Source organism: Stegodyphus dumicola, chromosome 10, assembly GCF_044657685.1.
Source record: "Stegodyphus dumicola isolate Sdum_Otavi_A_Nest chromosome 10, ASM4465768v1".
Classification (NCBI taxonomy): Eukaryota; Metazoa; Arthropoda; class Arachnida; order Araneae; family Eresidae; genus Stegodyphus; species Stegodyphus dumicola.
Window position 1 is genome coordinate 117,549,532 of NC_140777.1, and position 22,673 is coordinate 117,572,204.

At 31.7% G+C, this 22,673-nt stretch overlaps 1 protein-coding gene and 1 non-coding gene across 2 annotated transcripts in view; both read left to right on the plus strand.

Moving 5' to 3' along the window:
* Nucleotides 1-17,249: 17,249 nt before the first annotated feature.
* Nucleotides 17,250-22,673, plus strand: part of LOC118187006 (cell adhesion molecule 2-like) — a 114,153-nt gene continuing 108,729 nt past the window's right edge. The window contains exons 1-2 of the mRNA XM_035357187.2: nt 17,250-17,356; nt 17,472-17,548. The gene's annotated coding sequence lies outside the window, so the exon portion shown is untranslated. The remainder of the gene's footprint in view (nt 17,357-17,471; nt 17,549-22,673) is intronic.
* On the plus strand, nt 20,687-20,832 carry LOC118187011 (U4 spliceosomal RNA). Its single transcript, XR_015043735.1, has one exon. It is a non-coding gene; the product is annotated as a U4 spliceosomal RNA (small nuclear RNA).

A 22,673-nucleotide genomic window follows, 5' to 3' on the forward strand; every position in this document is an offset into this window, starting at 1 on the left:
TCAAAGAAGAGCTGCGTAATTAAAAAGTACAGGAGCTATCTATAATTCAAATATCGCAAGACAGAAACAGAATTTATATAATTATAAGAAACGGCGCAATTTCAATTTTAAGGTGGGGATAAAATGCTTAAAATAAAACATTCTTTTTTAGGTGCTCCTGAAGATAATGTGAAGAAGTTTTTAAAGAAATTTAAATATATAATTATATATATATAATTGAAAGTAGTCATATATTTAAGAGCAAATAATGGTGATCTCTGTAAAACAAATGTATACCAAATTAAGAGATACTAAGATAGCGCTAATATGCCTTTTCTAAAAGATATTTTGCTTCAATCCCATGCTGAGAGAAATGCAGTGCAAGCGACAAGGTTTATAGAACTTCCATCTAATTCCAGAATTCAAGTCCCGAAAAAGAAAATAAGGGGTATAACAAACAATAGAGAAGAAATAGAAAAACCAAGGTTTGACTCATCAAAAGAAAGGAGCTGATGGAGAAAAGAAGACCAGGACTAAGGAATAGCAAAGCTTCAAGAAAGAGAAGGAAAGTTCAGCGATCCACCAGATTCAGTGAACTATCGAAAGAGATTCAACCCCAGCTTATAGGACAGCGAACAAGATCTCAGTTGCTGAGAAAGAATACCAGCAACGAACCTTCAAAGCAATATCTACGCTGAAAGAGGTCAATGGAGGCAGAACCATCGAAAAGGAGGAAAGTTAACAAGAACCAGAGGATAATTCCGAAAAATCAACTGAGTAGTTTCCGCGATAAACAAGCACTCGCAACGAGGAGTTCAGGCAAGAAGGAGCAAGGAGCGATTCCAGAATTCTCCGAGTGCCAGACGGATTGTACAAGATTCCGAAAAGGACCTAAGAAACGGAAATAGCCAGAGCATGTGGAAAGTAAATAGAAGCCTCGTCGACGACTGAGGATCCACCATGTTGCTGCATATCCTTCTTGCAGTGACTTCGTCCCCAAACGGATGAGCAACTAGCAGCAAAACAAAAGTGAAATTTCTTCAAGTATTCAGTTTTAATTTATGCCTAACATCCAGCAGTTGCTATTTATTTTTTTTTAGCAGATTTTGCCTCAAGCGAGGACATTTCAGTTTTGTTACATAGCAAGAACCTTTTAACTAAATTATGCATTTATGGCAATGATTTTAGGTTTAGTGTAAAAATAAAATTCCTAATTTTAGTCCAAGAGACTATTTAGAAGAAATTTGGCGTATTTGAGAATAATTTTAAGCAACTTTTGTACTTTGTAGTGTGAAGTACAGACTACATAATTGTTTTTAAAATTAAACGAAGTTTAAATGTTTCATGAAGTAAATTTGATAAATTGGTTTTATAAATGTAAATGTTTCTGTTAGTCTATGTATCAAGTGCAAAAGCAATTTCTTGCATACTTCTTAAAAGCTGAATTCTTGATGTGTGCATCTTGATGTGTGTGGTTTAAGTGTAACCTAGCAAGCTGAGATAAAATGAACTAAAAGTAAAAGCTAGCGGCATGGAAGTAATTAAAAGTTAGGCTCTCCAGCCAACACTGAAGGCTAATGAACTAGTTTGCTTAGAACATTAGAAGTAGTTTCGAATTTAAGGTGTTCTTGAGGTCTAGTGCGTCTAAGTTATTTAACATGTAGGATTTCGGTCAGGTGGTAGGGTTGAATATTTATACAATACCTCACACTCCAACGCTCAGTATATTTTGCTGGAGGACCGGGGAAGAATTAAATCCCAGAAAGAATGCTTGAGTTCTCCTTGTAAAGCTAAAACGAAAATGAATGTTTTGTGCTAAAGTATTTCTCCTTCCAGATGACTGGAAGGAGAGCAGATGATTATATTAAAGAATAAATGCATTATGGAAGAATTATCCTGCGGAAATTCGTCTGTAATGCAATTAGTTTGTAAGCTGTTGATTGTAAAAAGTTGGCTTCACTTAGATTTAAAATTTAAAATATTTTCAATGTCTTAAAAGACCTTCGTTGAGATTACTTAAATTCTGGGGGTGGGGGAAAAAGTTCTATTATGTTAATTAACCAATTATTATCATTTAGACCTTTACTGTCGTTTCTTTACGTCTCGACGTCAAGATGCAAATTAACTCGCGTGTATTTAAACTGAAATTTTTAGACTGTAAGACAGAGAATGTATTGTCTCTAGAGGCCATATTACTGAATTGCTACTAGTTCAGATAAGATTTATAGTCTTCAACCTTATATTATGATTGGCGATGTTTGAACATATATCCTGGTTAATTTGTGAACCATCTTAGCGTTAAATAGATTTATGTAGCCTTTAGGTACTAGTTTACTTGAATTTAAACTTTACATTTAACTGTTACTTTAAGTTATCTCGCCATAAGTGCTGGCTGAGTAAGCACAAGTTGTTTCTTCTGTTCTTCGTTAGTTTAAATAAAGGATCTTTTACATCCTTGTTGTTATCTTACTGATAATTCGCTTATAGGCTCGGTTGTTATCTTACTGATAATTCGCTTAACGTCTACCAACAGATGGTCATTAATTGATGATTGCGAAATATAGCAAATATTATAAATTATTTAAATGAGAACAAAAATTGGCTCTAATAATAGCAATCAGAAATGCAAATTCCCAGTAAACAAAGATAATAAATTATTCGAGCACTTAATAGACAGAGATCTTCCAAATTTTTCAGATTTTCAGTCTCAACATTAAGAATAGTTTATACACATGTTTAATCAAGTTTTTAGAATGTTTTATTCCAATTTCATTTAAAATTTTAAGCAATAAATGAATAAAATTAGAATACACTTCTTCAAAGGTAAGTAGCTCTTTTATCTGTATTTCTTTACGCATTTGTACAGAAATATCATTCAATAACAATTTTTCGTTGATTCAACTTGAATTTCGCTGATAATGCATACATTTCACTTATAATAGTTTTACCCAGTTCAGAAAGTTTTCACTTACAATATTTTTTCCTAGTCCTACAACAATGTATAAAAGATGTTATAAGAGTATATTTATGATGAACACGAAACCTATCCTACCATTAAGATAGCATAATTGTTAAGACAAGAATAATTAACTTGGATCTATTAACTGTCTCAAGAAATTCATTCTTAATTTGCTTTAGGAAGAAAAGAGTACTGTCAGAAATGAATCATGGCTTTTACTTTGAGAGGGCGTACCTTAGAAGTTTTCCCTCAAGGGGCAATTATTTAACTGTGGTGACTTTCACTTAATCAAAGTGCACAATTTTCACATTCTTTGAATCTCTTCTGTACTCCAAAGAGAAATCGCTTCTCTGTTCTTTACTTGTTCGCAAACTTTCATCTGCTCTGATAATGGAAGGGTAATGGCACAACGGTTTGAGAGCTTTGTATGTAAGATAATATCCTACATTTAAGGACAAGGATTGAATAACGCTTTCGAGAGTAATGGCCGAGAGAGCTAACAAACTGATCAAGCAAATTCTTTGGGCAAACATTTATTGTTACTGTATCATGGATGAACAAATGCTGTCTAACATTAATCTGCAGCTACATTAAACATAGACAAAATATTTCCTTTGTAGTATTACAGAATTTTCATTTATTACAGAGGAAATATTTGCTTTCTTAAATAACAAAAGCGCGGAATGGAATGTTGTAAAATAACCATCACATGTTCATTTGTAAAGTACAAATACTAAAACTGGAAGGAGTGTTACCAATTTGTAGAAAAAAAGAAAACTTATGTTATAACAATCTTAAATTTATATGGAAACAATATAAAACAAGAAATTATAATTTAGTGATTTCTTATTTTAACAATTCGTTGTTTATAAAAGCATTGTACGGTTAAAGATGAGAATTTCCGGAATAATAAAATGGTTAAAAAATTAAAAGATGCTTCAGTTAAAGATTACATTAGTAATTAGTATTTACATTAGTAATGCAATATTCGTTTTACATTTATTACATATACTCATGCGAAGGTAAGAACTCATCAAGAATATTTCAGATATGATAAAAGTAAATAAAAGATTCTTTTTTATTTTAATATAAGCGACAGTATGTATAAATTACATAAAACATATTAAAATATTTATTAACACGGTTTTAACTAAATGCGTTAAAAAGTAAAATATAATTTTTTAGCTTACCATAATAACGTATGATTTGCATACGTACCATGTAAGCAAATGTTAGGGAATTTTTTCAAAGAATCTCGCGGCGCGCATTGTGCAAATGTGCTGTAACATTGCTTGAAAATGGTGTAATAAGGGAGATTAAAATGTATACTCTAAATCCCTCAGGGTGGGATTGGCAGAGTGACAGCAGCTTTTGCTCCATTTCGCGTTAAACAACGCTGGTTTACTATCTTGGTAACAGAATATGTTTTTTTTTTGGTTATTGCATTCGAGTTGAATATGACAGGAATTTTAAACGAACTTTACTATGGATGAGGTTTTTCAACAGCTTTGTATTTATTCGTATATATGCATGTATAAATTGTCCTTAAGTCTAAGAGGATCAGTCATTTTGAATAAATCCGTATTTTTTTGCAATCTCACCAAAATCACAGACAATATGCTATGTAACATTTATATAATCTTCGAAGTAAAAGTAACCCTGTTTTATTAACTTTGAATGCGATGTTATTAAGTTTGTCCTTCACTCTCACCAAGCAGATATAATTTGGGCGAACTAGCTTTCGTTGAAAGTTACTTCATTTCAATCAAGAAGTAAGTATTGGAACAGAGAAATAATGAAGCGTAACGAAAACTCAAGATTAGTTTCTGTCTTTGCTTTCTCTTAAGTATTAAAATTTTGAATTAAACATCCAAATAGTTAGTTAAAATAATAATAATATAACTATTTTAACTTAGAAAAATTGGCACATTTAATTGAATGAAAAATTTTATTAGAACCAGGTCTTTGAAATTTCCAAAAGCTTTTAATTAAAAAGTTACAATATTTCGCTTTGAGCACTTTATTTCAAATGCGGAATTCTTTGCATTAGAAAAGAACTAACAAAGAGAAATAATTCGCTGCTGTTCGAGCAATACTTAAAATTTATTGCTCACATTACTATGGCAGCAGCTGCCTGCGCTTTACCCTTTCATTTTCTACATCGAATAAATGTTTTTAATTATGTAATGTGGTACGATATTAGTATGAATATTGAGGCACCAGTCAACTAAACAAAGACGCCTTTTCCAACCAACTACTTTATGACCCTTTTGGATTCGTTTTAATCAGATAATTTGGTTTCGTGGTGTTTATGATTATGTGTTCCGTGTCGTAGAAAATTTATCTTCAGGTCTTGGTTATGGGTCTGTAGCATTCGAAGTTTAATTTCAAAATATCTGAGATCCCGTAACATGCCTTGAAATATTTGACAAGCCTAATTGATCTGGAAAAGAATTTGCAGGAATACAGCGAAGTCAATAAAGTCTTTCTTTTTATGTGTGTGTAAATTCTTCATAGTTTCCATATTATTTGATGGTTTATCGAATATATCAATTCAGTAATTGTTTTGTGTATCTGTAAAAAATTGCAGTTGACCTATGAACAAAGATAGTTTTAAAGGGAAAACAATGGGTCGAGGTTCCATTGTGTTTAATAAGAGCTATTGTTTGAAGAAACTAAAAAGACTACATACTTATTATTTAAGAGAAAAACTATTCTCACTGTGATATTGACTGAATTTTTAATGGTTTATTGCATGGTCTCATAAGATGCTCAGTACGATTTAAATAGTTAGCATGTCCAGCTGCTATTTGGAAGATCTGTGGTTCGAGTGCTGGTAATGGGCCAGTTACTTTCTCATATTTCTTGATCTAAAAATTCTGGTAGATGCTAAAATTTTAGCGATAAGGCAGACATCATGTCAGCTATGTAATGGAGCCCCAGTTCTCTGGTTAACAGTGAATACAAGCCAGTTTTCCCTAAAATTCGTTTACAAAGGTATCCTTCCCCTTAGGCAGATAGTTCTGGTTAGCTTTGCCATCATATATATATATGTGTGTGTTGTGTGTATCTAAATTTTTACAATTTAATTTTGAAATTAGATTTCAGAATAAGAAGCTAATTTTAAAAGAACTTGTGAAAAGTCTTAAACATGTCCAACATATTAAAGAAATTTTGTTCGATAATGACTTTAATGGGGAATGAAGATTCGAAGAGTGCCGAAAACCTGATAATGTAAAAGCTAAGTATCGAAACTTTTATAGCAAGTTGACCATGTTAAGCACTATTCAGACACCTTTATTAAACTTTTGTGAAATATAGGTAAGCCAATCAAACGTCTGGATGTTAGATAAAAAATTTAAGAAACGGGTTTTTATTAAATTTGAGGACTTTAATCCTTTAGTGTAGGTTAAATTAATTTTTTTTACTGAAGTTTATATTAACTGGTGAATGACTTAAAATCATTCTTTGTTGTATTTGCTAACAGGACGTTATTTGATAGTTTAATTAAGCGGTATTTTCTTGTATAAAATTTAAGAAGCCGGTTTTTATTAAATTTGAGGACTTTAATCCTTTAGTGTAGGTTAAATTAATTTTTTTACTGAAATTTATATTAATTGATGAATGACTTAAAATCATTCTTCGTTGTATTTGCTAACAGCATGTTATTTGAGAGTTTAATCAAGCGGTATTTTCTTGTATATGCAAAATCTTATTGCTCATTTTTAAAAAGGTTTTATGCCTTATGCCAGCAATACTTGTAGCAACCCCTGTAATGCTTCGTATCACCCAAGATCATTGTTTCATGTACAGATGGACATGTTTTCTTTATGGCTTAAGGTATTTATTTACGGGCAGTGTTTGGAAGGAATTAATTTCTATCAAGACTAAGGGTGCAACCTCTGTAAACCTAGTAATGGAATATTTTCCAACCATTTTGAAGCAGATTCATAAATACTATTCCATAATTAATTTTTGTTGACATGTTTAACATAAACCTGGAATGAAACTTTTAATTTATGTTTTATACATTTCTAACTAAACTATTTTGATGAAAGGAATCGTTACATCGTATAGAATATTTGTGAAAATTTCGATATTACTTAAATTTTGAAAATACAGAATAGTGCATAAAAGTAATGAGCTCTGCAACCTTTTTTTAAACTCTATTTTCCCAATATGAATAAATTTCTTATTATGTCAGGAAAAAGAATTTAATTTTTTTGAGAAAGTTTGCTTTGTGGTAAATTCTCAACATCTAAGCCATGTCTATGAGAAAAAATAGTTAAAAAATAATACAATGACTGAGAAACTTTATAAATAAAAGTTTAAGAGAAAGTTAAAGCTGACAGCCGCATTCAGGGAAGTGGGTAAAAAAGCAATCGAAACAAAGTTAGCCGGATAATGTATATAGTAGTAGCTGTTTCTATAAGACTGTTTTCTCGGAAGAGTGTTATTAAAGATTGTTTTTCTGTAAATTCAAATGCCGTCGCATAGAACAAATTCTAAAAATTGAATTCATAGTTATTTATATCAAAATCTGTTTTTAAAAACCATGCGCAATTTCAAAGTGCAAAGTTTTTTGAGTCAACCTATTGCTAAGCATACCGAAGCATGTTCCAGAAGCATCGGATTTATCATGCCCAGTAAAATATTGTACTTCATTTTTGGAAAATGGAAAATATTTTTATATACTCACAGGAGGTAAATATTTTCATTTAAGAATGAATAATAAATAATGTTCTCCACGACTTGTTTAGCTCGATTTATGAATAAAAACGTGGTCAAAACAAAATAATTTGAGTTTTTAAGTTTTCTGTGCCTTTAGTCGTAAAAGTTAGGGATTTGCATGTGAATGGGACATCTATCATGAAACTTGTGAAATTTTGGGCCTTCGCAGTGGTTAAAGTCAGTTATGTCGAATTCATTTTTAACAAAAAATACAAAGTATTTCGATTAACATTTACATTTTTTTCTTAATATTTTTACCCTTAACATTTACAACCCTTAACATTTTTTTCTGTGCGTCATTCGTCGCAGCCTGATTTTCTCATATCTGGTACCGGTATCTCATTCCAAGGTTTTAATTTTCGACTATCCCATACCGTTCTTCTTATTGTACAAATTATTTTTTTGTGTTTATTTAATAGTCACAAACGTTGATGTCGAATTAGTTGGAAATGTTGATGAATCTTCCTTCATTGCATATGAATTAGATTTTAATGGAAATCTGCTCGATAAATACACAAGGATTACATATTATGAACATCGATCAACAAAAAACATTGAATGAGACATACCGAATTTCCTCAGAGACAGTATTCTCAAAAACAAAATCTGTTTGTAACCGTTCTAGAAAATATTCTTCATAAATTCAGCAAGACTTCATGAGTTCTTTATCCTTCATGAGTTCAGCAAGCAAGAGCATTGTTCTAACTGTATTTTAACAAGGAAAATGTTTGGAACAGTGTTCATAGTAAAACTTTAAAAAATTATAAGTACAAATAGCATAAAAACATGCAGAATCGTTTCGGACAATTCGAAAACTCAATTATTCGGAGATCGGGTAATCCGAGTTGGATTGCATTTTTAAGATAAATAAGTAAAACGTTTTTTAATGGCCAGCACTAGACATATTAGGCTTTGGCTACTAGTAAGGGCAGAAGCGGCAGTCATTTTATTACGCAAGCACGCAATAACGATTGTCATTACCTCCTATGAAGGGACAGACAATTTGCATTTATGCCTTCTCCGATATTCGAACCCTGGTCCTTCGGTACGGAGTCAGAATCACTAGCCACTTTCCCGTCTGGGCGGAGGAACGTTTTATTTGGATGGAACATGTTTATCAAGACCTGTTTTCAATCTTTTAATTTGCACCATTATCTAATTTAGTCGTATTAATTTGTTGTTTGCTTATTTGAAGCTGGCAAAGCATTCGAGGACTATCTGTTTAAAGTAAGGGATATTTTCACAAAAACTTGCTAACAGAAACCTGTTTTCTCATCGCTCATAAAGAAAACCTTAAAAATTCCTAATTAGCCAACCCATTCAATGGGATTCGAACCAAGGGCGAATTATGAATGAATGAAATTTTTTTTTTCGAATGATATGAGAATTTTTAATTAAAATATCAATACTTCATTTGAAAACTTTTAAAATCACATTCAAATGTCTTTCTTGCAGCAAATTAGTTTTATTGATGACTATATAACACAAGAAATATCTGATGTGGACAACACATAACTGCCTTGTACGGCCTATTTAATTATACACACTTTTATGCATTTCATTTAAACTTATTTCATCGAATTTCATTAGAGATATAATTCTCATTCAATTAATTCAGTTCTCACTTTTCGGCAAAGCAAAAATATGTAAGAACTCAGCATCTTCATTAAAAATTGTAAAATACAGAAAACATAAAACATCAATACAGTTAAAAGCAGTTAAAAAAAACAGTTTTTAAAATTAAAATTAAGAGTTTCTACGCAACAACAAACAATTTGGTCAGCGGGCAGGAAGACAAATTTTTTAGTCCACAAAACTGAAAATTTGATTTTGGCCCCAGAAAAAGACATTGAAAGCTGGTACACAAACTTACTTAACTTGCTGTTCTGCTAAGAGTTTCATATGTAAACAATTGACGGCTTCATTAGCCTTAGTACTATCACTTAAATTTTTAAATTGTTAATAATTCTGCAGCTATTGTATACAAACTAATTAAAGGCATAAAAACCTTAACTGGAACATAAGATCAACGTGATTCAATCACTTTTAAAACAAAAAAAGCACAATTTATCAGTATATAAGAATAAGAAAACTGAACTCACCGAACCGGGTAGAGTGGTATATGTATTTATATATACAGTGGCTTACAAAAATGATCGGACACTTTGAATATTTTTATTATTTAATAAGCATAAAAACTAAAATAAATTAAAACAAAAAGAACTTTTCAAATAACTTTTCAATATCATCAAAAGATTATATATAACTTCAACATTTTTTATAATAAATACATTTTCGAAAAGATGAAAAATTAAATTCGAAAATCAATATTGTTTATCCTAGGACAGGGATGGGCCAACTGCGGCCCGCGGGCCAACTCCGGCCTGTCGGAAAGTTCTATCCGGCTCGCGGATAGAATTTTAATTTGCCGGTCCGAGGCAAATTAAAATAAATATATATTTATATATTATATATCTATCTTCTTTTCTACTTTGTTTAAATATTATTTTCTTCTTCCTTTTTTTTCAAAGGACTGATGATCTTTTTACTTTCGTTCTACAAAACATAAATCGACGGAAATAGCAAGCACAGACAAATCAGTAAAGTGTTAAAAGCGAAGTTCTTTGTTAGTTATAGCTGTATATTGGGGCAAACAAGCATTATCTTTCTCGGGGGGCAGACATATGGGAATCCAATATAGGTGAATTAGACCTCACATGTGGCAGACTGCGCATTTTTTTTAACATCCAGACAGTGGCTTTTTCTTTTGGCGCGAGTTCTAATATTATTGATTGCGTATGGAAAGATTGCGAACATATAGCAATCATTATGAATAGTGGTGAAATTATTAAAAGTTTAGCGTAGCTAGTGCTTGTTTGGGTTATTGGTAAAATACTTCAAACCCAAAATGGCTACTAAAAACGTAAAGTTGATTCAGAGTGCCGTGCTTTTAATGAGGAACGGACCTGGAAATATTTTTTTACAGTTGTAAAAGATAAATCAGTGTGTCTCATCTGCAAGGAAGCTGTAGCAGTCTTCAAAGAATATAACATTTCTCGTCATTTCACATCTAAGTATAAGAATTCCAATTACGGAGCAATGTCCAACTGGTGTGCATGCGTTCTTTAAAGAGAACTGCAACGGGATGTGATATTTTTCATAAATTTCAGGAAGGCTCTTAACTTTGAAAGTCCCTATAATAAATATATGTAATATTACGACCGTTGGAGCACCAAATATAACAGTAAAAAAATCTGGATGTCTTGGACTCTTTCATCAAAACTATCCCGGGAACAATGTTGTTTTTCTACATTGTGTTATACATCAAGAGTCTCTGTGTAAATCTGCATTGAATATGAAATCCGTGCTTGATGCAGTCGGGAAGCTTATAAATACCATTTGATCTCGTGGGCTTATTCACAGACACTTTCGAGATTTTCTTCAGTACGTGTAATCTGAATACTCTGAGATACTGTATTACACGAAAGTAAGGTGGCTTAGTGCAGGATGCGTTTTCGAGCGAGTTTGGCAGCTGAAAGACGACATAGTGTCATTCTTCCACGAGAAACAGTGTTCTGCGGAGTGCGAAATGTTAGAAGATACAAAATTGCTTTCGGACTTTGCATTTTTCATAGATCTTCTTTGTCATACGAGCAACTTGAGTGCCAAGATGCAAAGGAAAAATCAATTTATTGACGATATCTGGGCCCATCTGAAAGCTTTTAAATTAAAACTTAATCTGTTTGCTAGGCAGCTAGCTAAGAACGACTTGCCTCGTTTCACGAGGTTAAATTCAATACCCTCAGTAAATGAAGAGAAACTTAAGAATTATGAAGATAGCTTGAAAAAACTGCATTTTGATTTCGAACGCAGATTTCAAGATTTCAGTGACATTCAAACAGAATTGGATATTTTTACCATGGCTTTCAACGTAAATTGTGAAGCAGTGAGGTCAGATTTGCAGCTTGAATTAACTGAGTTGCAATCTAGCAAATATATCAAGCAGTTGTTTCTAAATATGCCAAAGTTTTACAAATCATTATCGAAAGTAAGTTTCTCAAATTTAATATCTCACGCCCAGAAAATCAGTGCTATGTTTGCTCCTTATACATGTGAACAAGCGTTTTCAACTATGAAACTTAAAGAATTACTTCAGAAGTAGACTGACAGATGAGCATTTAGCCTCCTTCCTTATCTCACTTCGAACCTCAATATAAGGAACTTTTAAAAATGAAATAGCAATTAATCTCATTAACATATTTAAATTGTAACACTTATATATTGTTTTTTAAATTTTAGAAAAATTTATGTTGGCCCGCCAAACTTTTTTTTTTTTTTTTTTCGATTTTTGGCCTGCGACATAAAACGTTTGCCCATCCCTGCCCTAGGAGGAAAAATATTCTCACAAAGGTAATCGAACACTTTTAGTAGCAGCCCCAAATTACAAAAACGTACAACATTGGTTTTGCTTCTTAATATCTTGTGGGATTAACTTTAAACTCGATGACTTAATTTAATCTTTTGGGCATTGATTATGATTTTTTTGTTATTTTTGGACTTATTTTATGCCGCTCCTCTTTTATCACTGCTTTCAGTTGCTGCCACGAAGATATAATCTGTTTTCAAATTTTCGATTCTAGTTCCTGCCAAATATGTTCAATAGGATTGGGTTGGTGCCTTAATTACTTCTGGAAACTTATATAACAGCCAGATTTTAATATTGTGCGTAATACGCTTTGGATCATTGTCCTAGTAGAATCGAAAACTATTTTGTGTATAAATATTTTGTGCTGATGATGCCAAATTTCGCTTCAAGATGTCAAGCTACTTATACTGATCCATAATGCCATCTACAAACTCTATATTACGAACACTGGAATCTGCCATAGATCCCCATACCATAACTCCTCCTCGACAGTGTTTAACCCTTACTGAGTTTTTCTTCCGAAATTCTTCTTTGGGTTTTGTATACATCAGCACGCATCTATCTGAGCTGGAAATGTTAAATTTGCTTTCATCAGCAAACAACGCTTTTCTCCAGTAATCGAGTGTCTTTTGTTTCATTGTTTTTGCGAAAGCGATTCGGAGTTTTCGATATTTTGTACTGACATAAAATTTTCTTCTTGATACCCATGATATCTTGCAAATTGCATTATTCTTCTTATAGTTTCTGTGTTTACACATATTGTATATAATTATCGAAGTTCTGCAACAAGTTCAGGAGCACTCAGTTTTTGATTTTTTTTAATGTTCTTCAGAATAAAGCGTTTCATTCCATCAGATAACTTAGATGGTCTTCTAGCTCTTCTTTTGTTTTGAAAAAGATTCTGTTTCTTATAACGCTTAATAACGTAAAAAGTATAGAATTACTTAAATTAAGTTAAATAGACAATTCTTCTGATAGGTTTCACTTTCTTTTGATGCAAATTAATAACTTATCTGCGTGTTCATAACCATTTTCCCTTTCCTGACCGAACCATTGCAAGAAAACGTTAAAATAACGAATATTTTCTAAAAAGCAAATTCGAGTTATAAAAGCAAAAGATTTTTAGATCAATTCGAATTATAAAAGCAAACGATTTTTAGATTTTTGTCTAGCTTCTTTATCCAAACTAATCTCATAAAATTTCGTTTTCAATTCACTGCAGACGATTTTAATCAGAAATTATTAAAAAGTCTGATTAATTTTGTGGTAGCTTTTTTTTTTTTTTTTTTTCTATTTCAGACTAAAAAGTTATTTTTTAAATTTACTATTTAATTGTTTCAAATTTATTTAGAACAAAGAGACAGAAAATATATATTCAAAGGAAAAGTATTCTTTATTATTTTATTTCAAAGCTTTTCTCTTATTACTTAAAAAATAAAAAGAAATATAGTGGGCAATCATTTTTGTGAGACTTTGTATGTATTTATATATGTTTGGTATGGCTGATTGCAACCAAGAAACGAGTTGCACAACTGTATGTTATCTTTTGGAAAATAGCCCCAGGATGACGTGTCATGAAGGGTAATGCAACCGGCGATAGGATGGTATCAACATGTCGTTGAGCTGTTAAAGATGCACGGAGGAGGACTAAAGACGACCTGCTGTCATAAGAAATAGCTCCCCCCCCCACCATCACACCAGGGGTTATGGCTGTATGCCTTTGTAAAACAAAGGCTGATTGGGATCGCTGACCCTGTCCTCTCCAGACACGAACACGGTGGTCATCTGCTTCAATAGTGAAGCGGGATTCATCACTGAATACTATACGATGCAGTCTGATGGCAGCCATGATGATCGGCTGCAACACCGCTCCAGATGACTCCGCCGATGTTGTGGGGTCTTAAAGGCCTCTGTGAGCGTAACCCCGCCTCAGACAAGCACAGTAAACAATGAGAGGTATAGACGTGCAGTAAACAATGAGAGGTATAGACGTGCAGTAAACAATGAGAGGTATAGACGTTCAGTAAACAATGAGAGGTATAGACGTGCAGTAAACAATGAGAGGTATAGACGTGCAGTAAACAATGAGAGGTATAGCCGTGGCTGTAGTGCGTTGAATAGTCAACAATGATACCGTTCGGGGGGTTCAGGCCTGGTGAACAATCATCCTATCTTGCCAGTCATTTGTGTTCCTTGGCCTTCCAAAGCCTTCATTTCGTCGGCAATTTCCTTGTAGCAACCATTGCTGTCAACATCTTTGCACAGCAGTGTCTGTACGCTGCAGGTGGAGGAGGCCTATTGCTCGGTATGTCCACCCAGCTTCTCTGAAACGCGACCGCATTCGAAGTCGTTTAGTTATGTGTAAGGTCTTCGATATCGTCGTAATGGCATCTTTAGTTGCTTCTTTAGGGAATTACAATGGCAGCAACAAAAAAGATAAATTTTACGCCTCTGTTACTGTTTTTATGCTTTGCGAATTGCGCACTAGAAATGCGCACTGTGATCGCAATTCCTGTTCATATGCCTTTAAACTTTGACAGTGTTGTAGCTAGAGTTTCCAGCGCCCGGGGACAACTGAAGAATATGCGCCTCTTTCTGTGTGCCAAGAATGGAAAACATTTCATTAAAAAAATTCGTAGCATCAATTTGTCGCCCCTTGGATGCTGCACCCGGGGACAGATGTTCCCTATTGCCCCACCCTAGCTACGCCACTGAACTTTGATCATTTGGCATGTTCAATCGAGATGTTTCTGCATACCAAATTTAGTCACGATCGCAAAAGTCCTTCTTGGTGCTTCGCTTTTTTGCAAAAGAGTGTAAAATTGTATTCATTTATCCTGTTAAAGAAGGCGTCGGTACTATACAGTATTACGTCACAGACGCTGGGTTATTTCCCGTACCTAATGAAAACTCATTTGAGTATAGGATACGGATGATGACGTGACAGAATGTCGAAAGAATTGTCAACTAAATACAAAAACGTTACACGTAATGATATTGAACTGTAGAACAACCTTTGTGAGCCCCGCCAGAAAAAAAAAATGTATTAAAAAAGGCCATTGTTGTGAAACTTACGATTGTTCCTTAATTTAATTTCCGTTATCAGGTAGATCTTACTCAGTCCCAGTCTCAACCAGATAGAAAATACAAAATTATTATTTTGTATCAAGATCATCTCTCGCTCCTTGTTTTTACATATTTCGAATAACAGTTTTTTAGTGGCACTCTTTCATTAATTTTTCAAAATAACATTTGTACTTTTGAGGAACGGACGTCTTTTAAATAACAGTCTTATTATAACCTTTTTTCATACGTTTTCATACTTTCATACTTTGAAGAACATTTGTTATTCTATAGAATGCCTAGGTATTATGTACAATGCCTAGGGAAAATATGTAATAATTCTCATATTTCATACTTTGCCTAAAATCGTCCGATTGTATATAATGCCGGGCGCTTCATACTTTGCCGGTAACATATATATTTAACTGTTATCATAAGTTTCATAAAAATAAATGTTATCATGTTTGTTATCAAATTTTTTAATCAATTATAATTATTTGTCCTTGATTTTTAAAGTATGGCAATTTTTATAAATAACAACATTTTTACTTTTCATCACAATAATTTATTTCTCTTAATAATAACATTTATTTTCATGAAACCTATGATAACCGTTAAATATAAATGTTATTATTAACCTTATCATTTAAATGTTATTTGCATTCATTGGATAGATGTAAGTTATTTACCAATTTAATAATTTTAAAGGAAAATGCATTCATTGGCAACATTGTATTTCATATCTATTTTTGGCAACAATAAAAGAAAATTCTGAATATGGATTTGAAAACCAAATGTATGAGAAACTTCTATTGTATAACAAAAATCCAGTTTGGACAGGATTTATGTAAAATCCGTTCTTAGTGCGCGTTTACATCGTAGAATGAGTAAGTATGCAAAATTTCAAGTCAATCGGATGTCTAGTTTCGAAGATCTCGTGAAGAGTCAGTGGTATTTCGCTTATATATATATAGATAATGTAGTCTGTACCTATACTATTAATATTGTTTTTTGTGACATAATATGCTGCACGTGTTACATGTATTGCTACCATTAGAAATAAAAAAAAAAGATAAATTCGTTTGTGTTTTATGTTAGCAAATGATAAAATAAACAAGAAAAAATATCGATACATATTTTATGGTTCTTTGATATGTCGGAAATTTTTAGAATGTCTTCAATGTTTCACTGTTCTTCTGCTCTTTAACGTTTTTAATCTGTCCCAAATCTTTAAAATAGTATCTATTGTTTTTGCTGCAAAATAAACAACTCGTATGAATGGAGTTGTGCAGTTTTTATCTGCAACTTCAATAAATTATTGGATTCTGTTATTGATTATAATAAAGCATAAGGGGATTATCTACCGAAAGTGAATGAAGAACTTTGTAAACAAAGAACTTTTTAATAAAGGCTAGCTTATACTATATTATATTCGAAGAAAAGCAAATTTCCATAATGATAGACTTTTTTCTGAGAAACAAATCCAGAGAAACTTACCAGCGATTAACCATGTTGCTTATTAATGAGTACAATGATCAACTACAGATACATAACCATAAAAATTAAATTTCGAAATCTGCTATTTTGATAAAAATTTAACGAGAATTTAAAATCATATAAAACGTTTTATATGCTATCCGAATTAAAACATTTTTTGCGACATGTTCACAGTTAGCTAAATGGGTACACAAAATCCATATAGAAACAGTTTCAACGCAAAATATTTTTTAAATCAGGATCAGATGAAAGTGATGATTTTCGAAAGTAAAACGTTTTAATTTAATGAAAGCCGAAGAAACAAAATATAATGCTCAGGAATGTTTCAAGCTGAAGAATTTTCAATCGATCAATTTTTTGTAAAATTTTTATATGCCAAATTAAATAAAATGGTACGCAATTGAATGCAAGAATGAAACGTTCTAACAGGAATAATTAAAATTAACAAAAGTAATGTAAGTGAAAAAAAAAAAAAAAAAAACTGATAAGCGTTCACAATCATAAAAGAGCGGGAAAAGGTGGCGTAGCGAATGCAGGCAAGAGCATTTTGGACGTTTGAGTCAAATCGATGGGCATTTTCATCCCTGTGATGCAACTATTTGAACCAGCGCACAGTTCTTCGAATTTCAGTTCAGGAAGTTCACTTAAAAGCTTTTCGCGAGTTCGCTGGAAGAAAATGGTTATCGAATTCGATGCTTTTGGTAAATTGTTACCATTCTGTAGAGTTATTTTACGTCTTTTGCAATTATCTTAACATGCATTTAATGATAGTCTGAATTAGCTTAAAATATTTTAATATCCAACGATATATTTCAGCTTACATTTGTTGCAGAACTTTTCAGACTTAACACGTGCTTAGCTGAGAATTCATCATTTTTCCGAAGAGAATTTTGGTAAGATTCGTAATAGTTTTATTATTTTCCAAAATATTATGTAAGCATTCATAAGTTTTGGGTCTATTTGGATTTTATTTATATCATTATGTAACATTGTGAGAGAAATTATTTATGTACAAAATATAATTGTAAATATTTGTAAATATTTTCTGCTAAAATTTAAAAAAATGCATATAGTGGAAAGAATTTTATGGTCAGTATGGGATATATTTGAACTACTTAAGACCAAAACTGTTTCAATCAAATCGAAATTTAACTGCAGCAGGTTTCTTCTTTGGGAATAATACTTGGAAAAGATTCAAATGTTGGTGTTGATGACTATATTGATAGTACAAAAGCTCGCTTCCCGAAAGACTAATGAGACCCTAAAGATTTTACGAGCTTCTTCATTATAGTTTATCATACTTGTATAATATATTTCATTCGTATTCGTACAAAATAGTTCAGTCATACTTACGTTTCTGCGCGTATAATGTTTCAGCAAAAGTGGAAAAAAACTCAAAGAAACTTTTGCTTTTATAAAAAAATTAATTAAAATGTGGAAAATTATTCTTTTAAGTTTCATAGGAGTTTATATTTTATTTGAAGCTTTTACCATTTTTGTTGCGCATTTTTGTTTTGAAGCATACGGACTTGATTTACTGTAAACACTAAACAAAGTATCCAGTAAATGTTTTGAAGTAAGCAAATCTAAAGCTAATTAGTGTTTTGCAGACATTGAAAACCGAATTAAATGTTGCAGAAAATTTAGTAGGAGAATATATCATTTGCAATAAAAAATGTTTATATACTATTTTAAATTTTCTTGACCTTTATATCAAACCTCTTTCCTTTATTTAGAGAATTAAATGTTAAAACGTAACAAAGACATACTGGCTGATGTAATTAACGCGCTTAAGAAATAATTATTATGAAATATTTTGTTGAACATTACAGACCTATCTCCATTTAAAGAACGATTGTTATCTTTGTTTTTTAGAATTTAGTTACTGGCGAATAGACATCTAAGAAAATTTTCCGAAAAACATTTTTCCAATTTAAAGAGCTAAAATATAATATGGTGAGATAAAATTTATGCTTATTTATGCTTAAAAGTTAAAATACTTGAAGAAAGTAAAAAGTAGTCAATTCTTGATTTATCTGGGTACCTTGATTTACTTTGTGGCTTTGTTGTTGAATTGTATAAATGCAAAGAAGCTAAGAAAACGATGCTTAATAATGAAGTTAATAAGACAAAAAAAGAAAAGAAAAAATAGTTAGCAGGAGCGAGTTGCAAGAGCAGACTGGTAGATTGCGACATCTGCGGGAGCGTAAAAATCTTAGCAAACCCTTCTGGGCAACCGCTAAAATCTGAAACCTTCCAGACTTTTTTAACAGCTTCTGATGATTTCTCCTCCAAATAAAAAGGAGTTGACCGTAACACATAAAATAAACTTCACTTAGCTTAATTTTGCTTAGGATGAATAATTGTTTTACTTACCATAACACTATAAGAAAAATGTATCTCGGTTTTTATTTGATTTCTTAAAGCATACATTTTTTTATTTTGTCCTGCATGCTAGTGAGTGCTAATTATTAAATCTAATGTCTAAGCAACAGACATAAGTATAACTCAAATGCGTTCAAATTTACATATGACAAAAGTATTTTATTTTCCTCGTGCATATACTGTTTATTTTCCTCATACAAATTCTATTGAATTCTTCAAATAGAAAAGTAAAAATCGAAAACTAATAACATAACATTATACCCGATTTTTGTTTATTTTAGCTCCTGTCTTCGGTACAAGAAAATTTTGTATTGAAGGGGAAAGAGAAGAAAAGAAATCCAACTATATTATGCCAGGCTTTATGTTTTTATGTTTTATTAACTCGCTTAAAATAGGATTTAATTCTAAAAGGGTATATAAGTAATAATTAGGTGTTTTATGAAGTTAAATTGTAATAAAATAATGCAATAATATATTAAGTTTTAGTAAAATGTGATTTAATGTAAAACATATAAATTTAATATTAAATTTGAATTTGAGCTATGAAACTGAAATTTTTATATTTGGAGAATATTTTAAATTTCATAACTTTTTCAATTTTAATGAGATGTAGCATCTAACTTCTTTCCGATACTAAAGAGCCCTTTAAAAAGAGCTTTTCATAATATAAACTATTATCTGATTATATCAATATATATATATATATATATATATATATATTCACTTCTTAACCATGACTGAGAAAGCTGCTGCTGCTTAGATGGCTGGAAACTAAGGTGTAGGGGATAACCGGATGCAATTTTGAAAGAAGCACGACCAGCTTGCCAGTTAAAACACCATTTAGTTCTGGTTGACGAATTTCTTAACACATCTTCTTAGTTGGTAGAACACTAGAAGTGCTAAACGCGCCCTACAATTTTAGAAATGTAATTACATCTTGCATAAAGGAGAATAGCTAGCAGAGGCTAAGCGATACGTTGCGAGCAGAAAAGCAAAATAGCAAAAGAAAATTCGTAATTAATTGCAATATTATTCATAGGATCGCAGCGATTGGGCAAAAGATTTCGCTTTCAGTTACTGCATAGAAAGCGTCATGTAACATGGTGCTATGTGGAGGCTTAAAGAGCGGTTGTATGCAATTAAAATTAAGAATTTAAAGGACCGTCCCAATTAAATTTAATATGGTAATGAGTTTTTCTTCATATTTTGATATCTTACACACACAGAGACACGCGCAGATATATATATAGTAATAACAGCTTTTTAAATTTATTTTTCAGTGTTAAATTATATCTGCAATAACAAGTTAACATTATTTCTAAATTTAGATTAAAAATAAACCTGGCGTGAGGTTTCATTGATAATTTTTACAAGTGCTTTAGAGGCCTTTAATTTATAAAAACTAATTTGAATTAATAATTTGTAAGATTAACTATTTAAATCAACCAGTTATTTATAATTTTAGCCTTTGCTATAACTTCTCCTTTCCGTTTCCTCACCAGAATGTAAACGAAGGTGGAGAGCATTAAAGCTGAGGTTTCAGATTTTCAGACACCGTGTTTCTGCCTCTCGCGGGCATGTTACGTAGTTTCTAGCAGCTCTAATAAGTTTATAATTGTTCTGCTTTACGTTATTCCTGCCGACATTTAAATTTGATGAGGCAGTGTCATAGCCAATGAGGTACTACCGAGGCGTGACTATTGCTAGTTGAAAACTCTGGTTAGAGCTCTGAGCCAGCATAGATTTAAATTTAATTGTGTAGTCTCTGACTGTTAGTATACGTTTGAAATTTGAAAGTGTCTGTTATTTTATTTAAATCGCAACAAGTGGTGATTTATTCTGTTAACACAAGAAATGGGTTTTATGTTCAAAAGTTCTGTTTCAATAAAAAAGTTCAAAAGTTGTTTAAAACTTTCAAGTATCTGTAGTTACTTCAAACACAGCGATAATTCTCTTATACGTCTGTTAGTAGTTTTGAACTTGTTTATGCTTCCAAAGCCAAACTATAAACACTTTGTGAAGCAGTTTCTTATTTCATAAATCCTTATCCTGTCACTTTCAGTATCATTTATTTCCTATGGGAAATAAATGTCACACACTGTCAAATATTTGATCAAAATGGTAAGATTTACAGAGCTTTCGAAAAAGATGTCTGCGTTCTTTGTTTCCTTCAGCTGTGAACTTGAATGTGTAACTTTCAAATTACTTAATTTTTTATTTAAAAAACTTTTTTTTAAGTTACTAATTTTCTTATTATAAAACAAGTAATTTTATAACGGTTGCCTTTACATGACTATGGGGAAAAAAAACCCTATGTTTTATGCAACTTGCGCAGAGTAAAAATATCAATTAGTGAAATATAATACTTAGGCAAAATTTGCCGCGGTAATCTTAGTACACATTTTGAAAGAATCAGTTAAAAGGTTAATGACAAATGTTCAATCGAAATGTTCAGTCGTCAAAACCAACAAATTTTGTTTCGTAGATGCTTCTTTACAATTTTTATTTAAATTCCCCAATTACATCAGTTAACTCAACTGCATTGCGGAAAATTCACTGTAAATTTTATAGGTAAGTGGAATTATTTGCTTTTTACTAATTAAAACATAAAAAATTGTCCAGGAGTAAATTTTTACTTTTTGAAAGATCGTCTATTAGTTTAGATTTTATTTTTACAGTACTTTCTTCCGCGATTTGGAGATTTTCCCATACAATTTTGTATATCCTTTATTTAAACTTTAAATGAAAGTATATGTATAAAAAATTAAAAACATTTGGAAATCAAAGTATAAGATCCATATTTAAGTGCATAAAGCCCATAGCCACCTTTTTTCGAACACTCTGTATATCTGAAATAAATATGATTAGTTTGTAAAGAATTATCGCCTACCACCCTTGCAAGTTTTAGCAGTGTAACTGGTAGTACGTCCAACTAGCACCAAAAGATGTATGGCTTGAGTCCTGGCAAGGGTATAGCTGATATATTACGTTTGCAACTTCAAAAGAAACCTGCTAGTTTCAAGTTAAAATCTATCTTTTTAGTCCAAAGCGGCTTTGTGCTTGAAGGACTATTGTTTTCGTTTTGCGATTTTGTGTTGGTTCACTATAAATGTCCGTTTCACTTTTTAAACTGTTGCCACCAAATGTTAGAGTCCTGCATTATATATGAAGAAATTAAATAATAAAAAATCTGCATAAATGTATGTATATTTCTAACAACGGTACAACGGTTGTGATAAAACAACGGTACATAGAGCCATCGAATTTTGAATGAAGTAATCCTACAACGAATATGGGCATGTGGAAGCACAAATTTGAAATTTGGAATTTGTTTTATTATCTATTTCATATTTTGTAGAACTTTATCGAATTTTTGATTACTAAAGGACTTCAAAGTGAGCAATTTCAAAGTGAAATGTGTGTGGAAAACATTCACCTAAAAATTATAATACATATTAAGAAATTCTATATCAGTTAAAAATATCTTTTTTGAAATAAAAAGAAATGTGGTAAACATTTCCCAGAAAGTTATATATAGATACTGAACATAGAATTGACAGGCAAATGCTCCTACCAACGCATAAACAATTTGACTCCTCTGGAGCTTACTTGCTTTCCAGCATTGGACAGTTT